This window comes from Mobula birostris, chromosome 2 (assembly GCF_030028105.1).
Source record: "Mobula birostris isolate sMobBir1 chromosome 2, sMobBir1.hap1, whole genome shotgun sequence".
Classification (NCBI taxonomy): Eukaryota; Metazoa; Chordata; class Chondrichthyes; order Myliobatiformes; family Myliobatidae; genus Mobula; species Mobula birostris.
In genome coordinates, this window is record NC_092371.1 from 162,356,308 (window position 1) to 162,372,942 (window position 16,635).

The window sequence follows — 16,635 nt, forward strand, 5'->3', positions numbered from 1 at the left end:
CTCCATTTTTCTTTCATCCATGTGCCTATCTAAGAGTCTATTAAATGTTCCTAATGTACCCGATTTCTACAACCACCCCAGCAGTGTTTTCCATCCACCCACCACATCTCAGAGCTGAGGTAAGTGAAGTGATCCATGCTGGTTCAGTGGTCCGACGGTTGCAGGTTAGTAACTGTTGCCGAGCCTGGTGGTGTGGGACCTAAAGCCCCTGTATCTCCTTAGTGATGGCAGCAGTGAGAAGGGAGCATGGTCCGGATGGTTGGGGTCCTTGATGATGGATGTTGCTTTCCTGTAGCAGTGCTCCATGTAGATGCACTCAAGCTTAACTGTATGACTTGATGTGCTCAAAGCACAATGTTGTGCTCCCCGTATAAAGAAGCACTTTGTTAACGTTCTGCAGTTGAGAAAGATACAATATGAATGCAAGTTCATTCATCCAGTGCAAGGAAGATTACTAGAATTTTATGGCCAACCAGCACCCCGGATCTCCTCTCTTTCATCCTCCTGTTGCAGTTACCATACAGACAAATAAAGGTCATTATTTATTTTCTTGTCAGGATTTTATTACACTTTTGTAACCTAACAAGAGCTCTGAATATATATTATTCTGGCTGGCTTGTTATTATATATTTGAACCTCTACAGGCACAGGCAATCTGTCAGGTAGGATTAATAGCCCTGTATAATTTTCAAGAAATTTGTTCTTTGGAGAGGACTCTCTCCCAATTTTATTCATCTGCAGTGAGTACTTTCACATGTGCCAGTCTCCTGACGACAGCTCAGGATCTCCCACTTCTCTTTGCTTTCTTTATTTGTTAAGGGATTTAGAATCACAGAATTATAAAACATAGAAACAGGTCCTTCATCCCAACTGGTCCAGACCGACCAAGGTCCCATTTGGCAGCATTTGTCCCATAACGTTCTCAACCTTTCCTATTCCTATATCTGTACAACTGTCTGGAAAACAGAGTTATTGCACCTGCCTTAACCACTTCCCCTGGCAGCTCATTCCACTGAGAAACAACGCCCAGTGTAAAAATGCTGCTGGTCAAGTTCCTATTAAATCTCTCCCCACTCAACATAAGCCTATGCCTTCTAGTTCTTGATTCCACAAGCATGGGAAATCCCAACCCTAAGAGCATTCATCAGATCTATGACCACATGATTTTATACACCCCTATAAGATCACTCTCAGTCCTTTACGCTCTGAGGAATAAACTCCCAGCCTGTCCAAACTCTCCCTAAAACTCAATGCCTCAGGTCCGAGCAACACGCTTGTAAATCTTTTCTGCACTATTTCCAGTTTAATTACATAGTTTTTATATCACAGAGGATCCATAACAGAACATAATAGTCGAAGTGTGGCCTGCCCAGCACCATGTATAACTGCACCATGACATCCCAACTACTATATTCAATGCCCTGACCGAGGCCAGCATGCCACAAGCCTTCTTCACCACTCTGCCTATCTGTGATTCCATTTTAAAGGAAACAAGTCTTGGAATTTCAACATCCCTCTGCTCTTTGACATTCCCCGGCGCCCTACCATTCACTGTGACAGTCATACCTTGATTTGACTTCTCAAAATGCTGCACCTCACACTTATCTGACTTAAATTCCATTTGCCATTCCTTAGCGCACTTATTCAGCTGATTATGCTCCTTCCATGATTTTTGATGAACCTTCTTCATTGTCCACTATATCACCTATTATAATATCATCTACAGACTTACAGACCTCGTCCGTTCGTATCCAAGATGTTGATAAATATGGGCAGCACAATGGGCCCAGCATCAACCCCCGAGGCACACCACAAATCATGTTGCGTCCAGTCTGAGAAACAATCTTCCTACCTTCGAGCCAATTGGGAAGGTGATAGGTGGAAAAGGTAAAGGGCTGAAAACCTTGATTCTTTACCTCCTCTCACCTCCCAGCTTTCTATTTTCACCCACCTACCCCCCTCACCTGCCAGCTTGTACTCCTCCCCCTCTCCCACCTTCTTATTCTGGCTTCTTTTCTCTTCCTTTTCAGTCTGAGTGAAAAGTCTCAGCCCAAAACATTAATTGTTAATTCCTCTCCTTAGATGTTCTCTCACCTGCTGAGTTGCTCTAGCATTTTATGCATGCTACCCTGGATTTCTAGCATCAGCAGAATCTCTTGTGATCCCAATGTGTAAATGAATGTGTAGAGAAACTTCTCTCGAAGGATGCTAACTTGAGGCACACCTTACGTTCAGACCACACACCGGGACAGAGACAGGTTCATCCCTACCAGTTCTGAGCAGCTCACATTTTTGTTTCAAGAGTCTGAATAGGACGTCTCCTATAAAAGGCATACTTTTCCATCTAAAGTCATGCATCAGCCGGGAAAGCACACAGTATGATAGTCCAGTGGCTGTTTACTTTGGACAGGTCTCTAGTTAGTGAAGTTGACAGATTTATTATGCTAATACTTTAGCACATGCCTCTCATCTACCCAACTCTCATCTGTCCCTAGATAATCCAACCAGAATACTATTCGAATCATCGAGTTGGATCTTGCTGATCAAAATAACATTGCTTACAGATTAACATTATTTATACCATGTACATGGTAACATACAGGGAAATGTGTCAATGAGTAACACAGTTTGAGATTTGAGCTGGGGGGGGCAGCCCATAAATGACACCATACTTCCAACGCCGGTATAGCATGCCCTCAAATCACTAACCCTAACCTTAACCTATACGTCTTTGGAATGTGCAAGGAAACCGGAGTACTAGGAGGAAACCCATAGGATCATGGAGAGAACATACAAACTCCCCAGAGCGATGGGAATCGAGCCTCTTTCAGTGATCACTACTGCTGTACAGCAATTGTGCTAACCACTACACCACTGTAAGCACAAAATAATCTGCAGATGCCGGAGTCAAAGCAACACTCACAACACGCTGGAGGAACTCAGCAGGTCGGGCAGCATCCGTGGAAATGATCAGTCGACGTTTCGGGCCGGAACCCTTCATCAGGACTGTAGAGGGAAGGGGCGGAGGCCCTATAAAGAATGTGGGGGGAGGGTGGGAAGGAGAAGGCTGGCAGGTGAAAAACCGGTAAGGGGAAAGATAAAGGGGTGGGGGAGGGGAGGCAGGGAGCAGATAGGCAGGAAAGGTGAAGAAAAAATAGGGGAAAACACAATGGGTAGTAGAAGGAGGTGGAACCATGAGGGAGATGGTAGGCAGCTGGGGGAGAGTGAAATAGGGATAGGGTAAGGGAGGGGGAGGGAATTATCGGAAGTTGGAGAATTCTATGTTCATACCAGAGGGCTGGAGACTACCTAGACGGTATATGAGGTGTTGCTCCTCCAACACCACTGTGCCATCGTCAAATGATGCATGTAGTTAATGTCTAAATCAAACAACAAATTCAGAGTCAAGACACGAAAGCCTGTAGAGCTGAAATTGGAGCAACAAGCAAAATGCTAGAGGAACTCAACAGGTCCGGCTGTATCTGTGGAGAGATATGGACAGCTGATATTTTGGGTTGAGACTCATAATCTGGACTGATAAAATGTCTTGACCTGAAACATCGACTGTCCATTTACCTCTACAGATGTTGCCTGATCTGCTGAGTTCATCCAGAATTTTGCTTAATGCAATAAATTCAGCGTATAAAGCAATAATCCATCAGCTCCAGATCTGCAGAATACATTGGCTGGTTTACTCCCTGCTTTGTACAAATTTCCCTCAGCATGTTATTTCAAAGAACTTGTAGCTTTGCACAATTATTGTGTATTAAACTTGCTTTGAAGGATTACGTGTGGAATTTTAACAGTACCAGTAACCATATGATAATTTAGTACTTGTTAATATAATGCACCTTAATCACAGAGGAAGGAAGCAATTCAAACCAGTTAGTCTCCCTCCCTTTTTCAGCAAATACAAGCACATTAACAAGTATACTCGAGCTTTTTGTGTAAGGAGAGGAAACTAAATTTAATTACCTGAGATAGTCAACAAAAGCAAAACACCATGACCCACATTACCCACTCTATAATCTGCAGAGCACTGGGAGTGGTATGGTAGTATAGTGGCTAGTGCGATGTTATTACGGATTGAGATGTCGCAGTTCAGGGTTCAATTCGACTGCGTCTGTAAGAAGTTTGTATGTTTTCCCTGCTTGGAATTCCTCCGGCTGCTCCAGTTTGCACACACATTCCAAAGACATACCGGTTCATAGGTTAATTGGTCATTGTAAATTGTCCTGTGATTAGGCTAGGGTTAATTAGATGGGTTGCCGAGTGGTGCAGCTCATTGAGTTGGGAGGGGCTGTTGAGCGCCATACTTCTAAACAAAATAACAAAATAAATAAATTATCGATTGCAGTTCGAAATGAATAAGCCAAAAATACTGGGGGCCTTCAGCAGGACAGGAAACATTTTACAGAAAGGGGAACAGAGTTAACATTCCAGGTCAAAGACTCCTCTTCAGAAGTGAAAAATAGAGAAAACGATATAGCTTCAATTTGCATTGGGGCAGGGGAGAGATAGACAGACGAAAGGAAAAGGCTATAAGAGCCATTATTAATCTATCAACCAGATAACTTCTTCAACTGGTTAGTTAGGAAAATTCAGTCACTAGAGGTGGTAAATTGGATTAGACATTGGCTCAATGGAAGAAGCCAAAGAGTGGTAGTAGAGAATTGCTTCTCCAAGTGGAGGCCTGGGACTAGTGGTGTGCCACAGGGATCAGTGTTATTTGTCATCTATATCAATGATCTGGATGATAATGTGGTAAATTGGATCAGCAAATTTGCTGATGATACAAAGATTGGAGGTGTAGTAGACAGTGAGGAAGGTTTTCAGAGCCTGCAGAGGGACTTGGACCAGCTGGAAAAATGGGCCGAAAAATGGCAGATGGAGTTTAATACAGACAAGTGTGAGGTGTTGCCCTTTGGAAGGACAAACCAAGGTAGAACATACAGGGTTAATGGTAAGGCACTGAAGAGTGCAGTAGAACAGAGGGATCTGGGAATTCAGATACAAAATTCCCTAAAAGTGGCGTCACAGGTAGATAGGGTCGTAAAGAGAGCTTTTGGTACATTGGCCTTTATTAATCAAAGTATTGAGTATAAGAGTTGGAATGTTATGGTGAGGTTGTATAAGGCATTGGTGAGGCCGAATCTGGAGTATTGTGTTCAGTTTTGGTCACCAAATTACAGGAAGGATATAAATAAGGTTGAAAGAGTGCAGAGAAGGTTTACAAGGATATTGCCGGGACTTGAGAAACTCAGTTACAGAGAAAGGTTGAATAGGTTAGGACTTTATTCCCTGGAGCGTAGAAGAATGAGGGGAGATTTGATAGAGGTATATAAAATTATGATGGGTATAGATAGAGTGAATGCAAGCAGGTTTTTTCCACTGAGGCAAGGGGAGAAAAAAACCAGAGGACATGGGTTAAGAGTGAGTGGGGAAAAGTTTAACAGAGAGTGGTGGGAGTATGGAATAAGCTGCCAGACGAAGTGGTAAATGCGGGTTCTTTTTTAACATTTAAGAATAAATTGGACAGATACATGGATGGGAGGTGTATGGAGCGATATGGTCCATGTGCAGGTCAGTGGGACTAGGCAGAGAATGGTTCGGCACAGCCAAGAAGGGCCAAAAGGCCTGTTTCTGTGCTGTAGTTTTTCTATGGTTTCTATGGTTTCTATGGTTTCTAACTGATTATCCTCCATGGCAACCTCGAGGTTAATAGATTAATAAGGTCAATGAATGAGAGAGGGAGGGGGAGGGATGGGGGGAAGATGAGAGAGGGGGAAGGGAAGATGGAGAAGGGAGAATGGGGGGAGGGGAAGAGAGGGGGAAGAGATGAGAATGGGAAGGGGAGGGGGTGGGAGGGGAGGATGGAAAAGGGAGGACAGGGAGGGGAAGGAAGGAGGAGAGGAGGAGGGGTAAAGAGAGGGGGAGAGAGAACAAAGAAGGACTCTTAAAATCTGAGAGAAAACACCAACAACAGAATGTAGTAGAAGTGAAGAACAGAGCTGTACTGAATGCCCAGCACAGACAGTGAGAGAGAGAGGAAGAACTGAGATAATATTGTAAATGAATAACCTACAGCAGATATGGCCAATTCTGACAAAACAGAGAAAGCGAGTCAAATGAAGCCATTCAGATTGGAAACTGCAATACACCCATTGGGAAGATGAGGGGCTGCTCCTCAGCCGAACTAGAACAGTGCAGGATAGCACAGGCCCATAGGTCAAAGGGAGCACAGGATGGAGAATCACTATACACAGGGATTCTACAGATGCTGGAAATCCAGCGAAACATATAAAATGCTGGGAAAACAGGTCAGGCAGCATCAATGGAGAGGAATAAACAGTCATCATTTCAGGTTGTGAAGGGTCTTGTCCTGAAACGTCTACTGTTTGTTCCCCACCATAGATGCTACCTGACTTTTTGAGCTCCTCCAGCATGTTGTGTGTATGCATGGGATGAAGCTTTATATTACGAAGCGACAGAATGTTCACATTCTGCCTTGTGTCCATACACATGTGCTCCACAAGGCAGTCGCCCTAATCTGCATTTGGTTTCTACAATGTATAGTAGGTTGTTGGGTTATTTACTAATTATTTTATACTATTAAAACCACTTAAATTAATAAATTACAGGCAATAATGGAAAACAAACTTGAGTATTTTAATTATTTAGAATAGTCCAAACCTTTCCCATTTCCCCACCTTCATGCAATATGATCACTTCACTATAATTGCCCCGAATGGACTATTTGTTATTTGCACGCGATTGAGAGAAACAGAGGCTAGAACAGGCTTAATTAATGTATGATGGCAATCAGTGATTTATACAAGATGCTTCTGACTTCCAACAATTTGCTTGTGTTTATCCCCTTGTGACATTTTATCATTTTAATTGATTGAATCCAGTTCCAAAAGAATGAGGGCATATTTTCCATTTTGCCTGCATAAATACAAATTCATTTATTGTTTTGTTACAGTAAGGATTATACTGAGGTCTGCCAGTTCGCAAAATCTTCATTTGCAATAAGCACTTTATTATTCATCATTATAAACTTAAGAGTTTGCTTTAGATTTTCCGTTGAACAGTTTGGCCTTTCTGAAGTTATTGGGGAAGAATCACAATCATTATGTTCAGGCTCAAGCTGACGTCTCAAATATTTAATGTACTACAAGCATCCTGGATGAAGTTTCTATTTTCTTTTTGCAAGCACATATTGGGAAACTTTATTAAGTTAAATCTTAGAGTCATTGACAGCCCTATACCCACCAGGTAGTCAGAGGCATTAAAAAAATGACTGATCTTTTGTTGTGGCAGGACAGCCATTCGATTATTGGTAGGACACGTGACTTAAGACTTGAATTATTGCTCTCTCTTTGGTAAATTATGTAGAATTATATATTTTATATATATATATGTGTGTGTGTGTATGTGTCTGTGTGTGTGTATATATAAAATATATAAATCTACATATATGCACACACACACACAAAAAAGGGGTGATTGATAAGTTCGTGGCCTAAAGTAGAAGGGTATGAGTTATACAGCTCTTGTTACAGGCACAAGTAGGTCAACTCTTTGAGTGATCATGCAGAAAGTTTGAAGTTAATAACTCATCTCCTTCTACCTTAGGCCACGAATTTATCAATCGCCCCTGATGAGTTAACTTACGAGTTATTAACTTTAAACTTTCTGCATAATCACTCAAAGAATTGGCCTGCATGTTCATGCAACGAGAGCCATATAATTCATCTTCTTTTACCTTAGGCCACGAACCTATCAATCACCCCTGCTGTGGACCGCTTTCTGAAGGTCCAAGATCCATATGCTCCACAACCACTGGGCTAAGTGTGTAAATGTAGGAGGGGACTATGTTGAAAAATAAATGTGCTAGGCTTTCTAAAATTGACCCCTTCTACCACACGCCACGAACTTTTCAATCACTGTGTGTGTGTGTGTGTGTGTGTGTGTGTGTGTGTGTGTGTGTGTGTGTGTGTATACACATACACACACACATTATATATATATATATTTACACATATGAATATAAACGTAGTGACAGGTAGCAAGTCCAATAAAAATGACTTTGCTCAGACTGCGACAAAACTTTCAAGGTTGGCTAAACATAACCTTGTATTCACAATGTTTCCATCAGCTTACTTACTGCTTTTTCAGTGATACAGAGATACATGAGATATTTTCCGGCTCTTCTGCAACCCATCTCTCTGCATTGCCTCAATAAATCACTTTTCCAATAGAATAAATTTGGATTGTAAATTGACTTCGGTCGAGCTTAAGGCTGGTTTCACAATTTACCATGCAAGCTTCTGAAAATGTGGCATAGTTCAAGATTTTTTTATGTCATTTTTGGCACACGTGTAAATAAAAATAAAATAATTGTTACTCCAGATCCAATGCAGTGCAAAGAAAAATCATAAATTATACAACCTTGAGATTCACCTACTTACAGACAACCACAAAACAAGAAACCCAAAAGAACCATTAAAAAAAGACTAACAAACACCATGTGTGTGTGTGTGTGTGTGTGTGTGTGTGTGTGTGTGTGTGTGAGAGAGAGAGAGAGAGAGAGAGAAACACAAACCATGCAAATGATGAAAGCAAGCAACAGCATTTAGAACAAAAATGAGTCCATAGACACAAAGCCAGAGCAGGCCCACAGCCTCAGACTTAGTTCATCACACAGTGGAGCAAAACCAAGTTCGCAGGCATGAAGCCCGCAGCAGCCAGAGCAGGCCGTAGACTCAGGCTCAGTGCCATGGAGAGCAGAGTAACATCATGGGGCACCTGGCCTTTTCAATCCATCCCACCCAGCATTTAAATTGTCCAAGCACCGTGTCACCTTTGTACTGGACCTGGGCCCTGTCACTTTGATATCTTCTAGGCCTGAGGTCTGCCACTATATTCCAGCCCATATCCGACCTTTTCAAATCAACCCAGTGCATAGATCAAACCAAGCTCACTCTCAATTTAGGTGGATGGGCTCCAAACTCCTCCAATCCGACTTTGCTCTGCTTCACACACCCCGACTCCGTCTCGATCATGTCTTGACCTCACTCCAACCACTTCTCCTTGACCTCGTTTTGACTCCGCCTCTCACCCGCAGGCCTCAACCCTTGAGTCCGTCTCGCCTTCACTCTCCGCTTCACTGTTTACCATAATTTTCACAGAAAAAAGTGTTGTTAATGAAGTACTTAGTTGTATTTCTTGCTTTATGAACCATCAGTAAGCCGTTGCTGATCTTCAGTAGCACCGTCTTAAAACAGCGGAGCCTGACTCTGACAGATGTGACGGGCCCTTTTCTGGCACATTTCTGTATATATGCCCTTGATGGCAAGTAGGATATTCTTTGTTCTTCACTGTTCTTTGAAGTGTCCAGCCAACTCCTATTCGGGTCTCTCTGTCTTCGGCCTCCTTAGATATTTTCATATTCTCACATCTCAGCAACACTTTACACGGCTAAATTCTTTGTCCCCGATTCTCTCAACATCTGGGAACAACATCTGATCTACTCAACACACACAGAATGCTGGAGGAACTCAGCATGTCAGACGGCACTTATGGAGGGGAATAAACTGTCAATGTTTCGGGCTCAGATCCTTCATCAGATCTGTAAAGGAAGGAGGCAGCAGCCCCGATAAGGTGGTGGGGGGGGGGTGGTGAAGGAGTACAAGTTGGCAGGTGATATGTGAAACCAAGAGAGGGGTAAAGTGGGCACGTGGGGCAGAGGGAATTGTTACATACCTCATGGATATCTTGTGACTGTCTTATGAGGATGATGTAATGGTCTTGCAGAGGTCACATGATGTAATTTTCCCGCCGATGTGAGGTCATGTGATGACCTGTTCCCTCCAGGTAGACCCCTGGTGACGCAGCTAGTTTTCAGTTAGATCGTCAGTCAGACACTCTGCTACACTGCTTATTAATCTCATGATGCAGTACAGTTTTAAAATGGAGTCTTACATTCTATTGTAAGGTACAAAAGTGTTGGGCCAGCAGTTTAACCAATCGCTGCCAGGTTTGTTGATGTATCTTTTCAGTAATATTGGAGAGTGAAGACAGGAGCCTGAAGGCGTCATTCAGCAGTTTTGGATGGGATTGACTATTATTGAATTTGTTCAAGGAAGAGTGATCTGCATGAGATAGCCTCTGCTAAAAGCAGCAGAAAAGGCTATGCAGTATCCAGAGGGAAAGGTCAGTGCCTTTAAACAGTTTTATTTCCGTCGTCGCGAATCCTGCAGACAAGGCAGGATCCGGCTGGGACTGGCAGTGATGTCGTGTCTTCGAGGAATTCTTTACTTCAGGAAAGTCTCTCCTAATTGACTGTATAAATCTCTTGGACTTTCAAATTTACCATTTTAAGAACTGTGTTTGAATTGACCACTTTAAGAACTGTTTTCGCATTTATCGCTTTAAGAACTAGTTCTGAGTGGCGGTTTGTTAAATGGCCGCATAGCAGTTTGCTTCCGATTAAGATTTTCGTTTGTTTATTTTTTATATTGAGCAGAGTTTAATAAATGTTTGATTGTTTTTATAAAACTTGACTCAATTCTATATTCATTGTTGCCAGTCACGTGACAGGATGAAGTAAGAAGTTGGGAGATGATGAGTGGAAGAGATAAAGGGATGAAGAGGAGAGAACAGCAGATCATGAAAAAATAAAGGACATCAGAGGGAGGTGATGGACAGGTAAGGAGAAGAAGGGATGAGAAAATATCCGGAACAGGGAATGGCAAAAAAGAGAAGGAGGAAGAGTACAGAAATCACCTGAAATTAGAGAAATCGATGTTTGCACTATTAGGTTGAAGTATACACAGATGAAGTATGAGTGTTTCTCCTCCCACCTACATGCCCCTTTGCCTCCTTTAAAGCACCACACAAGAGATTCTGCAGATGATGGATATCATGAGCCTCACACACACACAAGGTGCTGGAGAAACTCAGCATCTATGGAGGGAAATGAGGATCAAGAGTCCTGTTGCCTGAAATGTCAACTATTTATTTCCCTCTATAGATGCTGCCTCGCCTGCTGAGTTCCTCCAGCTGTCTATGCGTGTGATAATTTAAACTGACAGGTTCCTTGCTGATATCTACTAACTAAATTGTAGAAATGTCCTCCAGTAGATATTGGGAAGAGTGAAGTTAAAGTTCAAGTTTATTGTCTTAGGTAGATAGTACAGTGCAAAAGTCTTAAGTACATATATACAGCTAGGGTGCCTAAGACTTTTGTCCAGTACTGTAGTGATTTTATGTATTGCACTGTACCACTGCCACAAAAAATTTTTATGATATATGTAAGCCTGATTCTGACATAGGTCTCTGTTGTGGACTGAGAGTGGGAAAGGGGAAGGGAGAAGGGAATCATGGTTGGGAAAAGGGAAAGGGAGAGGGGAGGGAGTGGGAAGAACAAGAGAGACATTCTGTAATGATTGATAAACCAATTGTTTGGTATCAAATTACTCTGCCTGGTGTCTCAGGGCTGGGTGTGTCTGTCCCCGTGTAACCCCCCACCGCTGGGACTCCTCCTCTGACACTTGTCCCACATCTCTCCCATGGCACTCCACCCTCGCCATTTCCAACATCCTTTGCTCCTGCCAAATTTACAAGCTCACTCTCCACTCCATATTGACAAATACAGTACTGTGCAGAAGTCTTAGGCACGCTAGCTATATATATATATATGTACTTTACACAGTACTCCACACACAGTGGCCATTTTGTTTGGTACCTCCTGTACCTAATAAAGTGGCCACTAAGAGGACATTCATGGTCTTCTGCTCCTGTAGCTCATCCAGTTCAAGGTTTGGCATGTGCGTTGAGCGATGCTCTTCTGCACACACTGTTTTAACATGTGGTTATTTGAGTTACTGTTGCCTTCCTGTCAGCCTGAACCAGTCTGGCCATTCTCCTCTTAACTCTCTCATTAAAAAGGCATTTTCACCCACAGAATTGCCACATACTTGATGGGTTTTTTTTGGTTTTTTTCACCATCTTCTGCAAAGTCTAGAGACTGTTGTATGTGAAAATCCCAGGAGATCAGCAGTTTTTGAGATACTCAGCCACTTTATCTGGCACAAACAGTCATTCCACAGTTAAAGTCATTTAAATCACATTTCTTCCCTTTCTGATGTTCAATCTGAATACAGCTGAACCCCTTGACCATGTTTGTATGCTTTTATGCATTGAGTTGCTGTGACATGATTGGCTGATTAGATATTTGCATTAATGAGCAAATGTACAGGTGTACCTAATAAAGTGGCCACTGAATGTATATACCCAGGGTTTAAATGCAATGAAAATTAGCTTTTTGCAGCAGCAGCAGCACCATACATTACAAACACAATGAATATTAGTTAACATAAGTATAAACTAACATGAAATTATAAGTACTCTACATAACTAAATAATAAGTAATTAACATAATAAAAGAAAAAAAAGAAAGCCTCTCAGGTAGCTTTAGGTTTCATATTGTAGAGGTGGCATGGTATCGTAGCAATTAGCATAACACCCTTACAGTGTCAGCAACCCAGATTCAGTTCTATTGCTGTCTACAAGGAATACATTCTTCCCATGTGGGTTTCCTCTGGGTGCTCTGGTTTACTCCCACATTCCAAAGACATTAGGTTAGTAGTTTAATTAGGTATCGTTGTGTATGAGGCCATTTACATAACAATATCATTAATAAAAAAATGCTAGAGACTGGAGCTAAGTTAACAAGGGCTTTTGCTTACGGAACCTGAACTGAACACATATATACAGATCAATACGTGGCTAATAGCGCATGCTCGATACAATGTATTAGTACAACATAAAGTAGCCCTATATTATACAGTAGGTTATATGGTACACTCCTCCCCTTTTATTTTAACAGTGTATCAACTGTTTTTTTTACTGGGGTCACTATGATAAACAATATGTGTACCCTTAACACACAAACACTTACCAATTATTTAATAATATCAAATTATAATAAGGTAACATAATAATTATTATTATAATGACGTCGGCGTGTAACATCATTCACACCGTTGAGCACAGGAGTGCATTCAGCCAGAGACTCATTCCACCGGGATGCAGCACTGAGCGTCATGAGAAGTCATTCCTGCCTGTGGCCATCAAACTTTGCAGCTCCTCCTTTGGAGGCTTGGACACCCTGGGCCAATGGGCTGGTCCTGAATTTATTTTCATCTGGCATGGTTTACATATTATTATTTGATTGTTTGTGGTTTTGTATTGCTATGTTTGTACTCTGTTCTTGGTTGGTGCGGCTGTAACGAAAGCCAATTTCCCTCGGGATCAATAAAGTATGTCTATTTATATATCTATCTATCTATCTATCTATCTATCTATCTATAACTCAAGTCTCTGGAGGGGTCTTCTCTGCCCCTCTGGGTAACGTCTGTCAATAAACTTGTTTGTTTTAATACAGATTTCCATATAAAAGTCACAAAAGTTGACCTCTGAGAATAGGGAGTTTCCACGGTCTGCTTCAAAGGTGACTTGCCACCAACAAAAGAAGTGGTTGGTGATCTGCTGTCTCTCCTAGTTATTCAAAAGTCGCAGCAATCCAATGACTCACAGAAAGATTAGTACTTTACCAGTAATCTTTCACCATTTGATTTCACAGTTGATCGAAATCCTGTTGTTCGTTCCATTGTTCTTAAGCTGCTGTTAAAGTACAGTTTTGCCGATAGTAAGGGTTATCTGCAGTGCTATCTGTCTGACTCAAGAGGGAGAATTTCTTCAGATAAACATTCAACACGTGTGAAAATACAACAATAGAAACCTTACAGTTTGTTGCCGGAATTCACTTCTGTTTTGAACCTGTTTCCCAACCTTCTCTGTGCAAAACAAGACACATTGGCTGAGGATTCAAAATATCTACATGCAAAAGATACTTTCCTGCAAAGGATTAAGTGTATGATTCTCAATGGAGGAAATGATTGGTTCAAGATTTACCTTGTGCGAAAGCTGTTCTGTTTGAATGGAATTGATTTTGTCCTCTGTTAGGTTTACCTTCTCCTCCAGCAACCTGGTTTTCATTTATTTCACCCCCCTCAACAATTTCTCCCTGAAGCTGATCGTTATATTGTGGGCAGCGACCATAGCGACCATGAACAAAGTAAGGTGAGTAACACACATCAAAGTTGCTGGTGAACGCAGCAGGCCAGGCAGCATCTCTAGGAAGATGTACAGTCGACGTTTCAGGCTGAGACCCTTCATCAGGACTAACTGAAGGAAGAGTGAGTAAGAGATTTGAAAGTGGGAGGGGGAGGGGGAGATCCAAAATGATAGGAGAAGACAGGAGGGGGAGGGATGGAGCCAAGAGCTGGACAGGTGATAGGCAAAAGGGATACGAGAGGATCATGGGACAGGAGGTCCGGGGAGAAAGACAAGGGGTGGGGGGGGGGAGAACCAGAGGATGGGCAAGGGGTATAGTCAGAGGGACAGAGGGAGAAAAAGGAGAGTGAGAGAAAGAATGTGTGTATAAAAATAAATAATGGATGGGGTACAAGGGGGAGGTGGGGCATTAGCGGAAGTTAGAGAAGTCGATGTTCATGCCATCAGGTTGGAGGCTACCCAGACGGAATATAAGGTGTAGAATTCCTGTTGTTTAAGGTGAGTAATGCTGTCTTCTGTAAGGAGGGTGATGTTGTTGATTTTGATAATCTTGGTTTTCTCTATCTGTTGCTGTCTCTGCTCCATCTCCTTTCTCTCCACCTTCAATGTTCTGTTCGTAATTGCGTGGTGGACCTCGATGGCGAGGGTTGTAGCGACGATAACGATTTCTGTCCGCAGCCTATCGGCTCCCTTGGACTGGAACTCCTCCGGGATCAGTTATGTTTGCTGCTTCTGCACCCTTTTCACCCCCCACTACGTCGAACTCCACAGTTTCACCATATCCAACACTGCGGAGGTATTTCCGTGGGTTATTCTTTTTCATAGCTGTCTGATGTACAAACACATCTTCCTTTGTATCAACACACATAAAAAGTTGCTGGTGAATGCAGCAGGCCAGGCAGCATCTCTAAGAAGAGGTACAGTCGACATTTCGGGCTGAGACCTTTCGTCAGGACTAACTGAAAGAAGAGATAGTAAGAGATTTTAAAGTGGGAGGGGGAGGGGAATATAAGAACAACATCTTGTATTCCGTATGGGCAGCCTCCAACCTGATAGCATGAACATTGACTTCACTCACTTCTGTTAATGCTCCACCTCCTCTTCGTACCCCTTCCCTTATTTATTTATTTATTTTCTCTCTCTTTTTTCTCCCTCTGTCCCTCTCACTATAACTCCTTGCCCATCCTCTGGGCTTCCCACCCCCTTTCTTTCTCCCTAGGCCTCCCATCCCATGATCCTCTCCCATCTCCAGCCTCGTATCCCTTTTGCCAATCAACTTTCCAGCTCTTAGCTCCATCCTTCCCCCTTCTGTTTTCTCCTAACATTTTGGATCTCCCCCTCCCTCTCCCACTTTCAAATCTCTTACTATCTCTTCTTTCAGTTAGTCCTGATGAAGGGTCTCAGCCTGAAACGTCAACTGTACCTCTTCCTAGAGATGCTGCCTGGCCTGCTATGTTCCACCAGTATTGTGTGTGTGTTGCTTGAATTTCCAGCATCTGCAGACTTCCTCGTGTTTCCTTTGTATCATTCTTGTTGATGAATCCATATCCATTTCGTATGTTGAGCCACTTTACTGTCCAAGAAGCTTTGTTGCGATGACTTTCTTCTCCCCAGGGGATTTGGGTTTGTCTGGCTGTTGCTGCTGCTGCTGTTCGGATTGCTGCTCCGTCTCGGCCTCGCTCATGGTGTTGACAGGCTGCGTGAGGTGGCTGCGGCTCGGGTTGGTCTGAGGTGGGGGCTCCTGCACTCTCTCCGCTACTTTCTTCTCTCTAATATAGTTCCTTTCCACTTGTTCTGTCTCCAGTTGCAGAAAAAGCTCTGCATTTCGAATTCTTTCCTTGTATTGTTGATCTAGTTTCTTCATCCTTTTCTGATACTCCTGCAAAGTGCCTTCCTGTAACTGCTGTAGCTGTCTTTTGAGAGATGTTAATTTCTCCTGGTACAACTGCTCTTTTACTTCCAGGTAGTCTTCATCATCCTGCATATTGGCAATATCTGTCTCCCTTGCATCCTCTGTATCTTCATCCGAGTCATGGCCATGGATACTGCGTTCGTCCTCATCATCGACAGTGTCTAGCTCCTCCTCGTTTTCGTAACAGTCGACAATGGGTGAGAGGAGAGCTGCAGACATCTTCCCCGCTGAGCTGCCCTCCTTTGTTGACACAACTAGTGCCTTGATGGTGTGCCATTCCAACTGAATTGTCCTGAGCCATTCACGTCCCAGCAATGGTGGTGCTCCATTTTTCAGTACATAGAGATTCAGCTGCTGTGTTTTGTCTCCGTAGGTCACTACCACTTTAATTTTGCCTTCGGGATGCACTTTCTGTCCTGTGTAGATCTTTAGCAGTAGTTTAGGTCGTTTCAGAGGAATGTGAGAAAACAGTCATTTGTAGTCGTGTACAGAGATCACTGTTAAAGCTGAGCCCGTGTTCAACTCCATTTTCAGTTTCACGCCTGCCACTTGTGGAGAGTGATCCTTACTACTCTTCG

The 16,635-nt window shown here is 42.7% G+C and overlaps 1 pseudogene; it reads right to left on the reverse strand.

Moving 5' to 3' along the window:
- Positions 1-15,902, reverse strand: part of LOC140210980 (Y-box-binding protein 1-like) — a 188,671-nt pseudogene extending 172,769 nt beyond the window's left edge.
- Between the last annotated feature and the right edge of the window lie 733 nt (positions 15,903-16,635).